Source organism: Dreissena polymorpha, chromosome 5 (genome assembly GCF_020536995.1).
Source record: "Dreissena polymorpha isolate Duluth1 chromosome 5, UMN_Dpol_1.0, whole genome shotgun sequence".
NCBI classification, from domain to species: Eukaryota; Metazoa; Mollusca; class Bivalvia; order Myida; family Dreissenidae; genus Dreissena; species Dreissena polymorpha.
This window is the reverse complement of record NC_068359.1, coordinates 105,628,582-105,651,271: the sequence shown is the minus strand read 5'-3', so window position 1 is coordinate 105,651,271 and position 22,690 is coordinate 105,628,582. Positions and strand designations below refer to the sequence as shown.

At 37.0% G+C, this 22,690-nt stretch overlaps 1 protein-coding gene across 3 annotated transcripts in view; it reads right to left on the bottom strand.

Moving 5' to 3' along the window:
• The window catches only part of LOC127881865 (protein SCO2 homolog, mitochondrial-like), a 51,957-nt gene extending 31,092 nt beyond the window's left edge, over positions 1–20,865 (bottom strand). For 2 of the 3 annotated variants that reach the window (XM_052430036.1, XM_052430038.1), the window contains exons 1-2: positions 20,722–20,865; positions 4,374–4,520 (exon numbers count right to left, since the gene is read on the bottom strand). The gene's annotated coding sequence lies outside the window, so the exon portion shown is untranslated. The remainder of the gene's footprint in view (positions 1–4,373; positions 4,521–20,721) is intronic. The other variant, XM_052430037.1, reaches the window with a different exon arrangement.
• Positions 20,866–22,690: the final 1,825 nt, after the last annotated feature.

The following is a 22,690-nucleotide window of genomic DNA, read 5'->3' as shown; positions in this document are numbered from 1 at the left end:
ATAATTTACGGTTGTGCAAATCCAAATCAATCTCCCCAGGTTTTGGTTAATGCATAAAACCGAAGTCTTTAAGACTTTTAATTTTCTTATTCTTTGGTTCAGCCATTTTGAGAAATGTTGACCAATTTCTACCGCACCACATGATTGGCCGACGCGATAAACCAATCAAAAGCCGTTTTACAAAACACGGCAAGCTATCGCGGTGTTGCTCTACGGTTATTCCTCGTCAATTATTGTCGGTTTTCGAGATCAAAACTTCCGATCACAATTTAAAGATTCGAGAAAAAGAACCGATTTTCTGGAGATTTTAACCGATGAATTTGATCGGCAATCGGTTAATAATGACAACCCTGCATACTAGAAGAATACTATTTAAGCAAAAATGCAATAAAGTCAAATCACTCATCCAATTAAATACTCTAAAATAGTGTTTGAGAAAATGCAGATAATTCAGACATTAATTTTGTTAGAATTAAAACCAATCAATTTAATGTTCTTATTATTTTGATTCAATAATTAATAATCATCAACCATGAAGGTTCAAAATCAGTATTGGACACAATATTCTGATAATCACTATATTTGTATTAGACCAAACAATCATTGATCATGCCAATACATTGATATCTACCTACCTCAGGCTGCTAACTTTTTACAAGAGGGCCATGATGGCCCTGAATCGCTCACCTGACTCATTAAGATCAGATGAAAACTATGACCTCTATTGTCTACACAATGTTTTTCTATGATTTGACCTAGTGACCTAGTTCCTGACTCTAGATAACCCAAATACAATCCCAATCCAGATTTCATCAAGATAAACATTCTGACCACAGTTCATAAATATTGGATGAAAACTGTGACCTCTATTGTCAACACAAGGTTTTTCTATTTATTTGACCTACATGTAGATTTTTACCCCAGATGACCCAAATACAATCCCACCCAGATTTCATCAAGAATTCTGACCAAATTTCATAAAGGTTGGATGAAAACTGTGATCTCTAATGTCTACACAAGGTTTTTCTATTATTTGACTTAGTGACCTAGTTTTTGATCCCAGATGACCCAAATAAAATTCCAACCCAGATTTCATCAAGATAAACATTCTGACCAAATTTCATAAAGATTGGATGAAAACTGTGACCTCTATTGTCTACAGAAGGTTGTTCTATTATTTGACCTAGTGACCTTGTTTTTGACCCCAGATGACCCAAATACAATCCCAAACCGGATTTCATCAAGATAAACATTTTGACCAAATTTCATCAAGATTGGATGCAAACTGTGACCCCTACTGTCTACACAAACAAATTGTTGACGGACGGACGCACGGATACACGCAGGCACGCACAACGGACGCCGGACATCACACGATCACATAAGCTCACCGTGTCACTTCATGACAGGTGACCTAAAAATATGTGTCGGAGATAAACATGAACAGTTGTGGTTAAAATCCCATAGAAACAAGGGCTGTTTGTAAAACATGCATGCCCCCCTATATGGGCTATAAGTTGTAGTAGCAGCCATTGTGTGAATACTTTTTTTGTCACTGTGAATGGTGGTGGTGGTGGTGGTGTAGAAGTAGTAGTAGTAGTAGTAGTAGTAGTAGTAGTAGTAGTAGTAGTAGTAGTAGTAGTAGTAATAGTAGTTGTAGTAGTAGTAGTAGTAGTAGTAGTAGTAGTAGTAGTAGTAGAAGTAGTAGTAGTAGTAGTAGTAGAAGTAGTAGTAGTAGAAGTAGTAGTAGTAGTAGTAGTAGTAGTAGAAGTAGTACTAGTAGTAGTAGTAGTAGTAGTAGTAGTAGTGGTGGTAGTAGTAGTAGTAGTAGTAGTAGTGGTAAAAGTAGTAGTAGTAGTGGCAGTAGTAGTAGAAGTAGTAATGGTGGTGGTGGTGGTGGTGGTGGTGGTAGTAGTGGTACTAGTAGTAGTAGTACTAGTAGTAGTAGTAGAAGAAGTAGTAGTAGTAGCAGTAGTAGTAGTAGTAGTAGTAGTAGTAGTAGTAGTAGTAGCAGTAGTAGTAGTAGTAGTAGTAGTAGTAGTAGTAGCAGTAGCAGTAGCAGAAGCAGTAGCAGCATTACAAGACCAATACTTAAGAATGATCAAATGGGAAAAGGTAACCTAGCACTGGCAGTAAATATGGGGCTCATTTACAGGTCAGATTTGGAATCTCTGCTGTAAAATGAGATTTTGAATGAATTAAAGGGAGGCAAATCTGTAATAAAAAGAACATGCATAAACCGTAGTTGTTCCCTTGTTTGAACCATGCTAAATCCTTACAAGTTTGGAAAGAATTGGATGAAAAATTTGGACTTTATTGCATAAACACCATTTTCTCAATTCAAGGGGAGGTAATTCTGTACTTCATGGACCAATAATGCTCATTTTTTGTAGGGTTCGTGTCCTCATTGATATAAAGACACTGTGCAAATTTGGAAAGGATCGGACAAAAAATGTGGAAGATTTTTGAAAGTTTTCACAAAATAGGCAAAAATGAATAAACATGCAAAGTTCAACAAGCTCCTGCGGCCATGTTTTTTTACGAATCAAATTTCTTTGAACAACTTTTTCAGGGGTGCCTTCAAAGGTCATCCCTGTGAAATTTTTTGAAAATCTGATGAGCGGTTTCTGACAAGAAGATTTTTTAAGGTTTTTACCATATATGGTCATGGCGGCCATCTTGGTCATGTGATCAAAAAAAAAATAAAAAATCTTTTGTCCCATGACCTAGGGGATACTCCACATGAAATTTAGTTGAAATTGGCTCAATGGTTTAGTAGAAGAAGATGTTTACAAATTATTTACAGACAGACAGAAAGACGGACGAACGGACGACGGACGGTGAGTGATCACAATAGCTCACCCCGAGCCATCGCTCAGGTGAGCTAAAAACAGGTGTTGTTTTATCAATTAATATTTTGAGGTTGGCAAGTAGGGGGCATTGTGTTTCTGACAAACACATCTCTTGTTTTATGTTATTTTACATTAACTTCTTCATTTCTACTCCGATTTACTTCCAATTGATACTGAACATCTCTTATGACAATACGGTAAATCTCAACTATACATGGCCTCATTACCAACCCTGGGGCGCCCCCTGGGTCAAACATGCGGCGTGGGAGATACGAGTCGGCCTCTGTTGCGCCATTTCTAGTATTTTTCGCTTTTGCTCGCCTGTGATTTTTTAAAAAGTAGAATAAAAATTATTTATTTTTATTTCGCTCGCTCCCTCCATTAGAACAAATCTTCAATTTGCTGTGGCCTTATAGGTATGATTAACAGCAGTCCTCGCCGTTCTTTTATTCTAAGCCTCACCTAATATATTACACAATAAATGGGCAGTAACTTGTTATTCTCTATACTCCAGCGTTTTTCGCCAGCCACTCGGAATTCATAGATGTGGTGGAAGTGCAGCGATTTTCCTCCTTCTTTATAAAGTACCGGTAAACGGTACTTTCCCAATCAAGCAAAAATTCCCAAATTCCCAAATCGGCATCTGAAAAAATCCCAATCAACGTCCGAATTTTTTCTCAAAACGACCGAATTTTTCGTAAAAAAACCCAACTTTCGGCGAGCGAACAAAGAAAATCGTATAGTTGTGTGTAACCACGCGCTCGATTAATTTGGGGTTTTATTATTCAGCGCGTGCAATCAATAGTGTCGTTACTGTTTCCGGTTCTTTTGTCAGGCAGCCAGCGTACTGTTTTATGTCGGTTTGTAACCTTGCCTCTGTGGAAAGGGTGTTCAGTCTAATGAACAATCTTTGCACAAACAATCGGGACCGTCTATCACACGACACATTGACAGCACTAATGATGCTGTGCAGAGAGGTATGCCAGCAACTGATAGATGATCAAACATCAAAGATTGTTGAAATTTTCAAAAAAATGAAAGACAGAGACATTGCTTAACAAGGGATTAAAACAACTTGTAATTGATTTTGTGTGTTCTTTATAATATTTTGTTATTTATTTCAACTTAATTACTTAATGGTCATTAAGGCATGCCTGCAAATGATTCTTTTAATGGGTATGTTCAATTAAGTATGAACTGCATGATGTATTCAATAAGACCCAAACTTCACGACGCGATTTTCCCAATTTAAGGATTTCACGACTCGATTTTTTCCCAATTTTGAGGTTTTCACGACTCAATTTTTCCCAATTGGACCGGTACGGGTACTTTTCCCAATTGGACAAGGAAAATCGCAGAAGTGTATTCGTTTTTTTTATCAGCCAATAGGCTAATAAGCCCTCCAACTTTGTGTCATGCTAATTCAAAGCCATCTCACTTCATGTGTGTTTGATAATTCTACAGAAAAGTGTAAAACAATGCATATCTAAATACCACAAATCTTAAAGGTTAATAACTAACCTGTTGAATAATGTTTGGTACTTTAAATCCTCTTTTCTTTTTCCCTGTCTGATATTTCTGATACTGGCTGTCAGTTTGTGGTGGAGTATTATTCCCTTTTCGTAGTTTGATAAGAAATGGGGGCTCTTTTCCCCCATCTAAGCCATCCTGCAACATAGGCATCTGTTCAGCGGGCAAGAAGGCTTTCATAACACCAACATTATTATCGGCAGCACTAAGCATCAAATACTCAATGGTATATTACTTTTTGATCAGTTTCTCTCATCATACAACTACAATACATGTACTTAAATTTTCAAGTAAAAATAAATTGTAATTAAGATTTTGTGTATTAACAATAAATTATTGCTGACCTGAGTTCAACAAGGTTGATTTGTCACCATTATTTGTTAATGACACTGAAAACCTGAATGTGGCTTAGTCCATGGAGTATAAAGTAACATGAAGAAAAAGTATTTTATAGAAAAAATAAGTGATTTAAGTATGCTAAAATTGACAGTTTCTTTTACAAAATAGATGCCATCCTATGAACATTGATATCAAATTATTTTTAAAACTAGTCAGTGGTTTCTGCAAAGAGCATTTTTCTAAGTTTTTAAAGTAGCTATACAAACTACTTCCTGCCCTTTCAAGGCCATATTTTAAATAAATCGTAATATTTTTTAAGGAATAAGTAAAGAAATGACAGTAATATAACTTTTAAAATCAATCACATGCTTTTAAGAGAATTTTCAAAGATTTCAAGTAATCCATTAAGGAATGTCACCAAAAAGTTAAATTCCCCAGGCACTTATTTTTATTATCCAACAAAAGAAAGTAATTTTGAGGAGGGTCACTCTAAGTACCTTTCTCCTGTTTGAAATCCTGCAATAGATTTCTGTCAAGACTGTCCTTAAAGTTTGCTGTTTATTTTAGCTTTTGATTGCCCTGGTGCCATATTCGGAAGATATTTAACTGAAATAATTAAGTTAAGGTTTACCCTAGAAACCTTATTGGCAAGTTTTATCAAATTGCATGAGGTGGTTCCAAGGAATTTATCTTGGGAAATGTTAATGAGGATCAACCAATGAAGACTGACCACAACAGCTCAACCAAAAACTTCTTGCTAAGGTGAGCAAAATTAAATAAATTAAATCCTTTAGTAAATGTAATTTACTAAAACAAGAGCTATTTGTGTTGTTATTCCTATCAGAGTTTATGTTGCTGTTTTTCTAAAATAAATTGTTTGTATATATGGAAAGCTGTTCTTGCTATCAAGTAATTTACTACTTTTCTAATATGCAAAATATCCCATGAGACACATAAACCTTGAATATTCTCTAACAATTTGACAATCACCATTTTCTTTTACATTTTTAACTTTAATCGCCAGCTGAAAGATTCAATCGGCATTACAATTTTTGGGCCATCGGAAAAGCTAACATAGAACAAGCAAATTCGTTGAATTGATATCCCCCGCCAAACTAAGGTTTTGTCACAGATGTATGCATTTTTTCAAGATACAAAGGGCCATAACTCCGTTATTAACGGATGGTGTACAATGCCATTTGGCGTGCATCATCGTCTTACCCATATATATACTCATACTAAATTTTAATGAAATCGGCCAAAGCACTTCCAAGATATGGCTCCGAACACAAAAGTGCCGGACGGACAGAAGGACGGACAGACGGACAACGCAAAAACAATATCCCTCCGCCTTTGGCGGGGGATAAAAATAATTATACTGTAACTTGGTGAAATTAACAAATAACAAGAGATGTGTTTGTCAGAAACACTATGCCCCCTATTGCGCCGCTTTCAAATAAAATTTCAATATATCATTTAGCAGGTTTAGAAATTATCTCCCTTTTAAAGCTCATTACTTCCCTTGGATTGTATTTTTTTACTTTTGACCTTGAAGGATGACCTTGACCTTGACCTTTCCACTCAAAATGTGCAGCTCTATGAGATACACATGCATGCCAAATATCAAGTTGTTATCTTCAATATTACAAATGTTAAAGTTTTCGGACGGACTGACGGACAGATGGATGGACGGACATACGGACAGTTCAAATGCTATATGCCACCCTACCGGGAGCATAAATATGAAGTTTACAACGGACATCATATAAATAGCAGGAATCAATGAAATACATGTGTCCAGAAAAATAAAAAATATATTTAAGATATAAACAACAATTGTAACACGGCACGTGCCAAATTTCATATAAACAAAGAAGAAAATCTTCTATGGGTTATTCTGCACTAATATCTGGGCGGAGCTTAATGTTTCGAAAAAAGTTCCAAATAAATAAAGAAAATATTGCAGTAAAATGCACGTGCTAAAACCCGCTCTAAAAGAAACAAGAGTTCCGCGGTCGGAGATGACCGCATTGAAGCCGGATTTTTGATTTAAATGACAGGAAAGTACCTTTCGTGTTTTTGTCAATGCAATACTTTAACTTACTTAACAACTTTAACATATTTACATCCAAGGTCACAGTGACCTCGACCTTCAAATGAATGACCTTGAAATGACCAGTGGTCATCTAAGTGTGCTTGCAAACCTTTACGTCAAGTTTGAGATTCTAGGTCCAAGCATACCAAAGTTACAACAATTTTAACATTTTAACATTTAAGTTCACAGTGACCTTGACCTTCAAATGAATGACATTGAAATGAATGACCTTGAAATGACCAGTGGTCATCTAAGTGTGCTTGCAAACCTTTACGTCAAGTTTGAGATTCTAGGTCCAAGCATACCAAAGTTATAACAATTTTAACATTTTAACATTGAAGGTCACAGTGACCTTGACCTTCAAATGAATGACATTGAAATGAGCAGTGGTGATCTTCTAGTACTGGCCAACCTTTATGTCAAGTTTGAGACTCTAGGTACAAGCATACCAAAGTTATAACATGGAATAAGAACTTTAACATTTTTACCTACCAAAGTTATAAGAACTTTAACATTTTTACATTCAAGGTCACAGTGACCTTGACCTTAGAATGAATGACCTTGAAATGACCAGTGGTCATCTAAGTGTGCTTGCAAACCTTCATGTCAAGTTTGAAGACTCTATGTCCAAGCATACCAAAGTTATAACAATTTTAACATTTTAACATTTAAGGTCACAGTGACCTTGACCTTCAAATGAATGACATTGAAATGACCAGTGGTCATCTTCTAGTACTGGCCAATCTTTATTTCAAGTTTGAAGACTCTAGGTACAAGCATACCAAAGTTATAACATGAAATAAGAACTTTAACATTTTTACATTCAAGGTCACAGTGACCTTGACCTTCAAATGAATGACCTTGAAATGTCCAGTGGTTACTTACTAGTTCTGGCCAACCTTCATGTCAAGTTTCAAGACTCTAGGTCCAAGCATACCAAAGTTATAACAACTTTAACATTTTTACATTCAAGGTCACAGTGACCTTGACCTTCAAATGAATGACCTTGAAATGTCCAGTGGTTACTTACTAGTTCTGGCCAACCTTCATGTCAAGTTTCAAGACTCTAGGTCCAAGCATACCAAAGTTATAACAACTTTAACATTTTTATATTGAAGGTCACAGTGACCTTGACCTTCAAATGAATGACCTTGAAATGACCAGTGGTCATCTGTTAATCCTGGCCAACCTTCATGTCAAGTTTGAAGACTCTAGGTCCAAGCATACCAAAGTTATACCATGAAATAAGAACTTTAACATTTTCGAGCACGCCGCCACCCCGCCCGCCCGCCCGCCCCCCCCGCCCGCCCGACAACATCAATCTATAAGCCGAGATTTTTTCGAAAAAAATCCGGCTAATAAATGTAGCATGTATGTAAATGTAATGAAACAACAAATTTGGTGATAAGTGGCATAACCACGCCTACAAAGAATGTTATTTGTTAGGAAACGTAATTAAGAAAACATTTATAGCACGTCAGCTTTTCAGTAGCATCAATAAACTTGACGTCATTTAGTTTCTACGATTTTTTGTTCTCACGTCATTTTCAAAATATTTATGAATGAAAACAACGTCATATGTTTGTACAATTCAAGACTTCACTAAATAGTGAACTTTGTACTCAGAAGGGCGGAGTATTGAAAAATATAGTTCACGTCCAAAAGCTTGAACCAAAGCAATCAGAATCATGTTAGAATCCAAATAATATTTTTATATGATGGTTTGTTGTCCAATAACCCACAGTAATGAGTATAGATGCGTGTTATCAAATCACTCGTGCTTCGCACTCGTGATTTAATTCCTACGCATCTATACTCCTTACTGTGGGTTATTTGACAACAAACCATGATAGAACAAGGGACAAAATTGTCACAAAACCAGGTTTTCATTGTGAAAAAAAAATCTGATAAAGGGAGAAAACTCAAACTGAACTTTTGAAATGACCAAAAAAAATTAACCCCCTTTGTAAGTTTTTTTTTTTTTTTAAATCTATTTTTAGTCGTGGCGACCTTGACATTGGAGATATTGACGTGATTCTTTCGTGGGACACACCGTCCCATGATGGTGAACAAATGTGCCAAATGATTTTAAAATCTCACAATGAATGACATAGTTATGGCCAGGACAAGCTCATTTATGGCCATTTTTGACCTTTGAACTCAAAGTGTGACCTTGACCTTGGAGATATCGACGTAATTATTTCGCCCGCCAGCCAGCCAGCCCGCCCGCATTCGCCAATCTAATAACCAGTTTTTTCCTTCGGAAAACCTGGTTAAAAATATTATTTCTTAAATAATTATTTTTAAGTTTCACAGTGAATATGTGTAACAAAAAGAAAAGATTAGTAAATTGGAGTTCTGTCTTCATAAAATAGTTATTAATGTCTATAATATGCAAGAAAATATTTCATTTCAATTGTGCAAATTAATGGTATATAGAAAACCTGGTACCGATAGATAGATAGATAGATAGATAGATAGATAGATAGATAGATAGATAGATAGATAGATAGATAGATAGATAGATAGATAGATAGATAGATAGATAGATAGATAGATAGATAGATAGATATATAGATAGATAGATAGATAGATAGATAGATAGATTTCGAAAGTGAGCAACATAACATAATACAACAACACATACCTACATTAAAATTTAACAACATTTAAAATATGTTATTAATGAAATGCTGTGTGATGAACCATGTCAGTAAGCATCAATATCAAGGATGACACAAAAAAGAGATGATAATCTCTTGTTTCCATTGTGGTCCTTTCTACTGATCGTGGTCTGACATAGAGAGGCATGGACCATGAAAACAAAATAAAAAGAATAATTGCAATATAAAAGAACAAAGGTATTTATAAAAATGACTCAACTATGCTGTTGCTCAATTGATTATGACAATGTAACAAGATAAAAAAGAAATACCTTATAGTAACTGATCTATGTAGCTATCTCAGACTAAAAGCACAACGTTACAAATAAAATAATATCACATTACTCTTGGGACTAGTTAGGAGTTGAAAACAAAACATGAATAAATAGGACAATAATCATCATTCTAAAAAGTGGTTCTTAACCGCTCCTTTAAAAGTATCGAAAGTGGGAATACTCCTTATATGTGGAGGTAACATGTTCCATAACTTACATCCTAGGTAAGCAAACGACTTAATCCCAAAACTTTTAACCTTTGGAGGCACAAATGACCCATGTTCACTAGACCTAGTTCTATAAGAATGAACAGAATCCTGAGTTACAAAGTTTTGACTCATGTAGATTGGAGAAAGACCATGCTTAATTTTGAATACATGACATAGTGTAATTTGTTCCACTCTTTTGGAAACCGGCAACCAGTTTAAAGAAACAAAATGTTGGTTGCTGATATGAGACCTGGGTTCTAGATTGAGAACAAATCTGACCAATTTGTTTTGGGTGATCAATAAGCAAATAAGCAAATATACCAATAAGCAAATTCTGCAACACTACTACTAGCACTTCATTTACTAAGTCATTTTCAGACTTTGAAAGGGATTTTTTGTTTGGCTATTGAAAACTAAAGTAAATTATATCTAATGGTTCCTGGCTTTCATTTATTTTACTTTTGAAAAAAGGGAATTGCTGCTCATGGGGTGCAATTACATCAATTCAATGAATGAGAACATTACCAAATAATTAAAATAATCCAATGAAGGTATCAATAAACAAGAGGGCTTGAAAGGCCCAAAGTCGCTCACCTGAGATACAAAAGAACCGACCTGCCCAGTGCATCCCCAAGATATCATTAGAAACAAGAGATGTGTTCGTCAGAAACACAATGCCCCCTATTGCGCCGCTTTGACATTTTATTATTATTATTTTTGACCTTTGACCTTGAAGGATGACCTTGACCTTGAACTTCCACCACTCAAAATGTGCAGCTTCATGAGAACGCCGCTTTCAATTTATTATTATTTTTTTGACCTTTGACCTTGAAGGATGACCTTGACCTTGAACTTCCACCACTCAAAATGTGCAGCTTCATGAGATACACATGCATGCCAAATATCAAGTTGCTATCTTCAATATTGAAAAAGTTATGGCAAATGTTAAAGTTTTCGGACGGACAGACGCCATATATTTGACATTTGACCTTGAAGTATGACCTTGACCTTCACCTTTCAACACTCAAAATGTTCAGCTCCATGAGATACATATGAATGCCAAATATCAAGTTGCTATCTTCAATAGTGCAAAAGTTATGGCCAATGTTAAACCTTGAAGGATGACCTTGGCCTTCACCTTTCACCACTCAAAATGTGCAGCTCTGTGAGATGCACATGCATGCCAAATATCAAGTTGCTATCTTCAATATTGAAAAAGTTATGGCCATTAAAGTTTTCGGACGGACGAACAGACTGACATACACACATACTGACATACTGACACACTTACGGACAGTTCAACTGCTATATGCCACCCTACCGAGGGCATAAAAATGTTCTGACCAAGTTTCATGAAGAGTGAAATGTAACTTTTAGATTGCTAACAATTCCCTGACCCTGGCAGCCATGTTTTTCAACAGACCGGAACTATTTTCGAACTGATACAAGATATCATTAAAACAATGTTCTGACCAAGTGTTATGAAGATTGGACAATAAATGTGACAATTAGAGTGTTAACAAGGTTTTACTATAGTAATATATAGCCATATAAAGAAAAAAGCCCCGCCCCATTGTGGCCATGTTTTCAAGCAACCGGAACCATTTTCAATCTTTTTCAATATATCATTAAAAAAAACAAATGTTCTGACGAAGTTTCATGCATATTGGACAATAAATGTGGCCTCTATAGTGATAACAAGGTTTTACTATAGCAATATATTTAGCCATATAAGGGAAAATTCCCTGCCCCTGGTGGCCATATTTTTCAACAGACCAGAACCATTTTCGAACTTATCCAAGATGTTATTGGGACATACATGTATGTTCTGACCAAGTTTCATGAAGATTGGACAATAAATTTGGTCTCTAGGGTGTTAACAAGGTTTTACTATAGCCATTTAAGGAAAAATGCCCCGCCCAATGGCCTCCATGTTGTTTTTTTTACCAATTGGAATCATTTTCCACCTTGTCCAAGATTAAGACAAATCTTCTGACCAAGTTTCATGAAGATCGGACAATAAATGTGGTCTCTAGAGTGTTAACAAGATTTTACTATAGCCAAATAAGGAAAAATGCCCCACCCCCTGGTAGCCATGTTTTTCAACCAACTGGAACCATTTTCGAACTCATCCAAGATATCATTGGGACAAATCTTCTGATTGAGCTTCATGATGATCAGATGATAAATGTGGCCTCTAGAGTGTTAACAAGGTTTAACTATAGTCATATATGGAAAAATGCCCCGCCCAATGGTTTTTCAACCAACAGGAATCATTTTCGAATTTGTCCAAGATATCATTGGGACGAATTTTCTAACCAAGTTTCATGAAGATAGGACAATAAATGTGGCCTCTAGAGTGTTAACAAAGTTTTACAATAGCCATATTAGGAAAAATGCCCCGCCCCCTGGCGGCCATGTTTTTCAAGCAACCGTGACCATTTTAAACTCGTCCATGAAATCATTGAGAGGAATCATCTGACCAAATTTCATGAAGATCGGACAATAAATGTGGTCTCTAGAGTGTTAAAAAGGCAAATGTTGACGCCCCATGGCAGACAAAAGGCGATCACAAAAGCTCACCATGAGCACATTGTGCTAAGGTGAGCTAAAAAGAAGGCCAAAGACCATAGTCCATTACCTGAGACCTAAGTAAATAAAATAAAAATTATCCGTTTTTGTGATGTATAAATAACAAGAGCTGTCACCATAGGATGACATATGCCCCCTATAAACGCTTTGATTGAAGTTATGAGCATTTTTCTTAACCTAAACGCAGATTTCGAAATCTAAACGCGGACCCAAAGTTCAAGGTCAAGGTCACAGGGGTCAAAATTTGTGTGCGTATGGAAAGGCCTTGTCCATATACACATGCATACCAAATATGAAGGTTTTATCTCAAGGGACATAGAGTTATGAGCATTTTTCGAAACCTAAACGCAAAAGTGTGACGGAAGGACAGACGGACAGTGCGATCACTATATGCCCACCTTCGGGGGCATGAAAAAAGGGCTGTAACTCAGGAGTGTCTTGGTTTATTTGGCTGATTATCGAACTTGAGCTAGATCTTATGACCTTACACATTTTCATGATGTGTGGCAAATATCCTATGACATTTGCTTGAGTTACTGAGCGGAAACGAGAAAAAAACGCATTTTTAAGTGTCTAGGTCAATTTGGCTGATTATCGAACTTGACCTAGAAGTTATTGCCTTACACATTTTCATGATGTGTGGCGAAGATCCTATGACATTTGCTTGAGTTACTGAGCGGAAACGAGAAAAAGCACATTTTTAATTGTCTAGGTCAATTTGGCCGATTATCGAACTTGACCTAGAAGTTATTGCCTTACACATTTTCATGAAGTATGGCGAAGATCCTATGACATTTGCTCGAGTTATTGAGCGGAAATGAGAATAAAAACAATTTTACGATGATTCAAGGGCTGTAACTCAGGAGTGTCTGGGTCAATTTGGCTGATTATCGAACTTGACCTAGATAATATTGCCTTACACATTTTCATGAAGTTTGGAAGATGAAGATCCTATGACATTTGCTCGAGTAATTGAGTGGAAACTAGAAAAAACAACAATTTTAAGATTATTCAAGGGCCGTAACTCAGGAGTGTCTGGGTCAATTTGGCCGATTATCAAACTTGACCTAGATGTTATTGCCTTACACATTTTCATGAAGTTTGGTGAAGATCTGATGATAATTGCTCAAGTTATTGAGCGGAAACAAGAAAAAAAACAATTTAACGATGATTCAAGGGCCGTAACTCAGGAGTGTCTAGGTCAATTTGGCCAATTATCATACCTGACCTAGATGTTATTGCCGTACACATTTTCATGAAGTTTGGTGAAGATCTGATGACAATTGCTTGACTTATTGAGCGGAAACTAATCCGGACGGACGGACTAACTAACTAACATTGTGATTTTAATATGCCCCCAGAACCTATGTTCTGGGGGCATAAAAAGTGTCTATTCACCTTGCTTTTTTCCTGGAACCATTTATGAATGCCGCTGTTATATCATAAGAACAAAAACATGTAACTTCTAAAGTAATCACAAGGTTCTCAATAGCCATTAGAAAAACTGCCCCACACACATGTAGCCATGTTTTTCAATAGAAAAGAACTTTAAAAAGAGGGCCTGAAAGGCCCAAAGTCGCTCACCTGAGATAACAAGATATTATTGGGACAAATCTTCTGACCAAGTTTCACGAAGATCAGACAGTAAATGTGGCCTCTAGAGTGTTAACAAGGTTTTACTAAAGCCGTATAAGGAAAAATGCCCCGCCCCCTGGCGGCCATGTTTTTCAACCAACCGGCATCATTTTTGAACTCATCCAAGATATTATCGGGATGAATCTTCTGACCAAGTTTCATGAAGATCAGACAGTAAATGTGGCCTCTAGAGTGTTAACAAGATTTACTATAGCCATATAAGGAAAAATGCCCCGCCCCTTGGAAGCCATTTTTTCAAGCAAATATAATTATTTTCGAACTCATCCAAGATATCATTGAGACCAATCTTCTGAGCAAATATCATGAAGATTGGACAATTAATGTGGCCTCTAGAGTGTTAACAAGGTTTTACTATAGCCATATATAGCCATATAAGGAAAAATGCCCCGCCCCTGGTGGCCATGTTTTTAAAGCAACCAAAACCAGTCGTCGAAATTCGCACTAGTCCGACAGCAAAAAACTAGTATTTTTTCTTTCGGGCTTGTAGGAAATCCAATATTACAAGCCCGGCGTGCTTGTACAATTCATTAAACAGAAAATGAGTTCCACTTTCATTTTCAATATTTGTAAACAAAGTTTTGAGCCGCTTAAATAAACAGCCGCTTATGTTTAAACTCACTGTGCACACGTGCTGGGCAATCAGCCGATAATTGGATTACTGCGCATAAAGCGCATGGTTTTGTGGTTACCAGATTACTATTATGTAAAATAAATGTTTTGCGTTGCGTTCGGGACACAAAGAGTAATGGCCGAACAGTTGTCATTGAAGTACGTCGTTGAGGAATGCGAATCTGAGGTAACTGTGATTGACGCATTTGTCAACTGGCTTTTTGTAGAATAACCTCGCACTTAATTGCTAATATATTTTCTGGTGGTTCAGGTTTGCGCTCTCTTTACATGGATATATGGAATACATTTCTGCTAATTATTTACCTAAACTTTATGTATATTTATAGTTGTGATTTGATTGAAATCCCTGTGTGAAATTAATTTCTTCTTATTTCAGGATCCGAAAGAGGCTGGCTCAGATGACGAGGAAGCTAAATTGGATGAGGATGAAATTAATAAGAGATTTGTATTTTATTCTATAGATTGAATAAATGAATGCTTCTTTGGATATTTTATGTTATGCATATCTGCATTTTTAACAAAAATGTTTGGGCTAGTAAAAACTGACTCGGGCTTGTTCAAATTCCCATAGTACTAGCCCGACTTGCTTGTAGCTTTAAATCTGAATTTCAATGACTGCAAAACCATTTTCAAACTCATCCAAGATATCATTGGGACAAATCTTCTGACCAAGTTTCATGATGATCGGAAAATAAATGTGACCTCTAGAGTGTTAACAAGGTTTTACTATAGCCATATAAGGAAAATAGCCCCGCCCCTGTGGTGGCCATGTTTTTCAACCAACCAGCATTATTTTTGAACTCGTCCAAGATATTATTGGGATGAATCTTCTGACCGAGTTTCATGAAGATCGGACTATAAATGTGGCCTCTAGAGTGTTAACAAGATTTTACTATAGCCTTATATAGCCATATAAGGAAAATGCCCCGCCCCTTGGTGGCCATGTTATTCAAGCAAACGTAACCATTTTCGAACTCATCCAAGATATCATTAAGACAAATCTTCTGACCAAATTTTATCAACATTGGACAATAAATGTGGCCTCTAGAGTGTTAACAAGGTTTTACTATAGCCATATAAGGAAAAATGCCCCGCCCCCTGGCAGCCATGTTTTTCAACCAACCGGCATCATTTTCGAACTCGTCCAAGATATTATTGGGATGAATCTTCTGAGAAAGTTTCATTAAGATTGGACAATAAATGTGGCCTCTAGAGTGTTAACAAGGTTTTACTATAGCTATATATAGCCATATAAGGAAAAATGCCCCGCCCCTTGGCAGCCATGTTTTTCAAGCAAAGGTTACCATTTTTGAACTCATCAAAGATATCAGTGGGACAAATCTTCTGACCTAAATTTCATGAAGATTGGACAATAAATGTGGCCTCTAGAGAGTGAACAAGGCAAATGTTGACGTCGCACGACAGACAACGGACAATGCACGACGGACAAAAGGCGATCACAAAAGCTCACCATGAGCACGTTGGGTTCAGGTGAGCTAAAAAAAAATGAACCCAGTTATCATAAAATGTTTGCGTAAGTTTCATGCAGGTTGGACACAAAAATATTACACCAAAAAGTCTCCTGAACCATTTGCTAACAAAGGTTCTGGGTAAGGTTCATGATTGGACAAAACAAGGTGACAAACCTCTTAAAACAGATATACAAATCCATACATCTAGTGGAACTTTACAACAAGATTTATTTCTAAAACCTTGTATTTACTTCACATACTAAGCCTAGGCTAAAGATGCAAATATAAACGCTTTTCATTGGGGGGAAAATTTTGTAATAATAGCCATATTCCTGATAGACAGTCCTGAATAGAGGTGAGAATAACCTCATTGAGTTATTAAGGGTAAATCTTAATATTGCATAGAAGAAGAAACCAACATGTGCCCAAGTTATCCAGTAATAGATGCTCGAGTTAAAGGGCTAATTGAAACATTTAAGTTTTTGTTGGGACTATGAAATGTGTAGTTATCGATGCTCCAGTTTAAGTGTATAGTATACTGTACTCAATGTTTTTTTGTTCAATTGGGAAAAATACTGTAATCGTGCCAATTTGGAACAATTAGCACTAGAAACATTAAAATTGGGAAATTCCAGTTGCAAAATCTCAAGATTGGGAATAATAGATCTTTTCAATTGCTTGGTTCTTAATTGCACTAACCAATTGAAATATAGTTCTTTGTTACTGTATTTTTACTTGAAATGTTAAGTTTCAGTGCTCATTTTATTTGTTTACTTGAAGATACTTTTGGAACGAAATTGACACAACTTTCCTTCATTTTGGGAATTTTTCAGATGGAAATTGGGACTTGTGACTTTTTTTTCAATAGGGAAAGTGCCTTTTTCAGGTACTTTATTAAGGAGTTTATAATCATATTTCTACTGGGGCATAGCCAGTTTTTACCCATGGACATGATTTGAACAATCTTGTAGAGGGGCTTAAGACGATGTTTAACATCAAATATAAAGCTTCTGAGCCTTACACATTTTGAGGAAGGATTTTTTTATTTTCCAACTTTTAAATCCATTTTTAGCTCAGTTGAAAATATAGGAATAATAAACCTTAAGTAGCATTATCAGGAGATGAATACTTATTAACACCAAAGACTGACAGCAGAGGATGGACAGCTCCAGGAAACTACCTACCACAACAGTTTTTTTACTGCTCACCATTTGAATTTCGTGCTTGGTTCAGCTTCAGATACAAAACAAAAACATATTGATTGTCGTTCTAATCAAATATATCCTAGCAATTCACAACAAACTAAAACTAGAAATGGCGCAGAAGAGGCCAACGCATATCCCCACGCCGCATGTTTGACCCAGGGGGTGCCCCAGGGTTGGTAATGGGGCCATGCATAGTTGAGATTGACCGTATTGTCATAAGAGATGTTAAGTATCAATTTGAAGTAAATCGGTGTACAAATGAAGAAGTGAATGTAAGATAACCAGTGAATTTTTTTGCTTAAAATTACCGCTGATTTTCGGCTGCTTCCCAATCACAAAAATCCACGTTTTTCCCCAAAAATCTGATTAAAATTTCAAAAAATACCCCGATTTCTCCCCCCACCCCCCCAAAAAAATTTTTTTATAAGAAAGATGTCTGAAGAAGATTATGACTTAATTATGATTTCTTAACTCTAGATCGCAACTTATTTTTTGTCGATAAATTATTCCGGAATTTGCCACTTTTGTTTATTAGAAAACAATCCCAATTAGACCAGATTCCTTTTCCAAAAATGACTAGAAAACCCATTGAACATGCCCTAAAAAACAGTATTAATTCTGTTACTTATAATCATATTTATAATGCTTAATTTTTCCTAATTTCATGGTTTATCGCTCTATTTATCCGAATTTCATGGTTTATCGCCCTAATTTTCCCAATTCAAATGGCACAGGCTGTAACAAATAAAAGCAAAAAAATCACTGATAACATAAAACAAAAGATGTGTTTGTCAGAAACACACTGCCCCCTACTGCGCCGATTTCATTAATATTATTTTTTTATCATTTGGCAGGTTCATTAATAACCTCCCTTAAAAGCTTATTGCTTACCTTGGATTTGATTTTTTGACCTTTGACCTTGAAGGTTGACCTTGACCTTTCACCACTCAAAATGTGCAGCTCCATGAGATACACATGCATGCCAAATATCAAGTTGCTATCTTCAATATTGCAAATGTTATGGCCAATGTTAAAGTACATAAAATAAAACAAGAGGGCCTGAAAGGCCCAAAGTCGCTCACCTGAGATTCAAAGGAACTGACCTGTTCTGTGCAGCCCAAGATGTCATTAGAACAAAATGTTCTTACCAACTTTCATGACTAATGAACACGCTGGCAGCCACGTTTTTCAACAGACCAGAACCATTTTCATACACAACCAAGATATCATTTAAACAAATATACTGAAAAGTTTTATGAAGATTCATAAGTCAACATAAGGAAAAATGCCCCGCCCACTGGTGGCCATGTTTTTCAAGCAACTGAAACCCTTTTCGAACTTGTCCAAGATATTATTGGGACAAATCTTCTTACAAAGTTTCATGATGATCGTACAATAAATATGGCTTCTAGAGTGTTAACAGGGTTTTACTATAGCTATATAAGGAAAAATGCCACGCCCCCTTGGCGGCCATATTTTTCCACCAACCGAAACCATTTTCGAACTCATCCATGATATCATTGGGACAAATCGACTGACCAAGTTTCATGATGATCGGACAATAAATGTGGCCTCTAGAGTGTTAATAAGGTTTTACTTAAGCAACATAAAGCTATATTAGGAAAAATGCCCCACCCCCTGGTGGCCATGTTTTTAAAGCAACCGAAACCATTTTCGAACTCATCCAAGATATCATTGGGACAAATCTTCTGACCAAGTTCATGAAGATCGGAAAATAAATGTGGCCTCTAGAGTGTTAACAAGGTTTTACTATAGCCATATAAAGAAAAATGCCCCCACCCCCTGGCAGCCATGTTTTTCAAGCAACCAGCATCATTTTTGAACTCGTCCAAGATATTATTGTGATGAATCTTCTGACCAAGTTTCATAAAGATCGGACAATAAATGTGGTCTCTAGAGTGTTAACAAGATTTTACTATAGCCATACATAGCCATATAAGGAAAAATGCCCCGCGCCTTGGCAGCCATGTTTTTCAAGCAAACGAAACCATTTTCGAACTCATCCAAGATATCATTGAGACCAATCTTCTGACCATATTTCATGAAGATTGGACAATAAATGTGGCCTCTAGAGTGTTAACAAGGTTTTACTATAGCCATATATAGCCATAAAAGGAAAAATGCCCCGCCCCTTGGCAGCCATGTTTTTTAAGCAAATGTAACCATTTTTGAACTTATCCAAGACATCATTGAGACCAATCTTCTGACCAAATTTCATTTAGATTGGACAATAAATGTGGCCTCTATAGTGCTAACAAGGTTTTAACAAGGGAGTTAACTACCAGTATTAGAAAGTATGTACAGGTTATCTTTCTTAAACATTAGACTGTTCACATGTTTTCACTATATACATAGAGAAAACTGCCCCGCCCCCTGGCGGCCATGTTTTTTCACCGATCTGGACCATTTTCAAACTCGTCCGAGATATCAATGAAACCAATGTTTTGACCAAGTTTCATGATGATTGGGCAAAAATTGTGACTTCTACAGTGTTCACAAGGTTTTCTCTATAGCCATATAAGGAATACTGCCCCGCCCCCTGGCGGCCATGTTTTTCAATGGACCGGAACCATTTTTGAACTCAACCAACAAATCATTAGACAAACATTTTGACAAAGTTACATGAAGATTGGGCATCAAATGTGACTTCTACAGTGTTCACAAGGTTTTTCTTTTTTTGACCTAGTGACCTAGTTTTTGACCCAGCATGACCCAGTTTCGAACTCAGTCGAGGTATCAATTGGACAAATGTTCTGACTAAGTTTCATGAAGATTGGACAATAAATGTGGTCTCTGCAGTGTTCACAAGGCAAAATGTTGACGACGCACGACAGACTACTGACGACGCACGACAGACAAAAGGCTATCACAAAAGCTCACCATGAGCACTTTGTGCTCAGGTGAGCTAAAAATGAGTGAAAATCTCTGACCTGGCCCACCCCAAACCCCATAAATTTTGACCCAGGGGTCAGATCGAAATTCCAATAGTGCAGGGTTGCACATATGCTCATAGCTAACATGTGTACCATGTGTGTAAGTTTCAAGGTTCTAGTGCTTATAGTGTAGGAGGAGATAGTGGCCAGGACAGACAGACGGACGGAGATAACCACAATATCCCTACGCTTTTCAAAAAGCATGGGGATAATAATTTTCTTCAAATGATCAACTTCAGTTCAACTTACAGGAGGCTGAAATCGTCTACTAGTTTTGCCATAGCAAGGTTGCTGGTGGAGAACCTCTGTTCATGTCTCCAGGCAGGGAACACCAGCCAGAACTGACCTATAATTAAAAACGAGAGTGCCGAAAGCGTTAAAAGTCCATTGGCATGATACTGGGAAATTTCTGCTGTAGTAAATGTTAAGGGAGCAGTTGACTGAATGAAAATCTAAAGGGCTATTAAAAAGAAGTTTTATTAGAATAAGTACACAGAAAATAAACTAAAGTGTAGAAATATTGCAAACCATCCTATTATAAATACTAGAAATGGCGCGGCAGAGCCGACGCGTCCCCACGCCGAATGTTTGACCTAGGTGTGCCCCAGGGTTGGTAATGGGGCCATGCATAGCTGAGATGACCCTAGTCATAAGAGAAGTTCATCATCAATTAGAAGTGAATTGGTGTTAATGAAGAAGTTATAGTAAAGGCAATTTTGGGTGGGTGTGACATATGGGGCAGGGCGCCCCAGGGTTGTAATGTGCCATGCATAGTTGAGATTGACCGTATTGTCATAAGAAGTTCAGTATCAATTTGAAGTGAATCGTGTAGAAATGAAGAAATTATAGTAAAAGGCAATTTTTGGGCGGGTGTGGTCTATGTGGGCGGGGCCCCAGGGTTTGGTATGGGGCCATGCATAGTTGAGATTGACCGTATTGTCATAAGAGAGGTTCAGTATCAATTTGAAGTGAATCGGTTAGAAATGAAGAAATTAGTAAATGCAAATTTTGGGTGGGTGTGGTCTATGTGGGCGGGGCGCCCCAGGGTTGTAATTGGGCCATGCATATTGAGATTGACTGTATTGTCATAGAGAAGTTCAATATCAATTTGAAGTGAATCGGTGTTAGAAATGAAGAAATTATAGTAAAGGCAATTTTGGGTGGGTGTGGTCTATGTGGGCGGGGCCCGAGGGTTGGTTATGGGGCCATGCATAGTTGAGATTGACCCTAATGTCATAAGGGAAGTTCAGTATCAATTTGAAGTGAATCCGTGTAGAAATAAAAAAGTTAAAGTAAATGGAATTTTTTGGGGGGGTGGCCTATGTGGGCGGGCGCCCCAGGGTTGGGATTGGGGCATGCATAGTTGAGATTGACCCTATGTCATAACAAAAGTCAGTATCATTGAAGTGAATCCGTGTTGTGTAGTAAATGAAAAATTATAGTAAATGGAAATTTTTGGTGGGTGTGGCCTATGTGGGCGGGGCGCCCCAGGGTTGGGAATGGGGCCATGCATGGTTGAGATTGACCGTATTGTCATAAGAGAGGTCCAGTATCAATTTGAAGTGAATGGTGTAGTAATAAAGAAGTAAATGTAAAATAACCTAAAAAAATGAGTGAGAATTTCTGACGCGGGCACCCCCAACCGCTATTAATTTTGACCCAGGGGTCAGATCAAAATTCCAAATAGTGCAGGGTCGCACATATGCTCATAGCTACCATGTGTGTAAGTTTCAAGGTCTAGTTGCTTTTAGTGTAGGAGGAGATAGTGGCCAGGACGGACGGACGGACAGACGGACGGACGGACGGACGGACGGCGGAGATAACCACAATATCCCCCCCTTTTTTTCAAAAAGGGTGGGATAATAATCGGAAAATCAGAAATATGTATCAAAGGAGATTTTGATGGTTTTTGTGAGCAGGAAATATTTGGATGTTAACGTTATATCTGATTGGCTAGCCGTTTATTTATGTGTGTTTAATTCATCTTTGGGAATTTGTATTTAGAAATGGGAAAATGATCTTATGGAAATGGTTTTGTTTTTACACAGCGTTTTCCTCCTGTTATAAAGTACCGGTAAACGGCACTTTCCCATTACGAAAAAAAAACAAATTTCCCAATGCTGTCCAAAATTCCTTCAATTAAGGTAAAAAAAAAAAAAATTTTTTTTTTTGTTTTTTTTTTTAAAGATCACCGGACCCGATTAAAAAATCCTGAAAT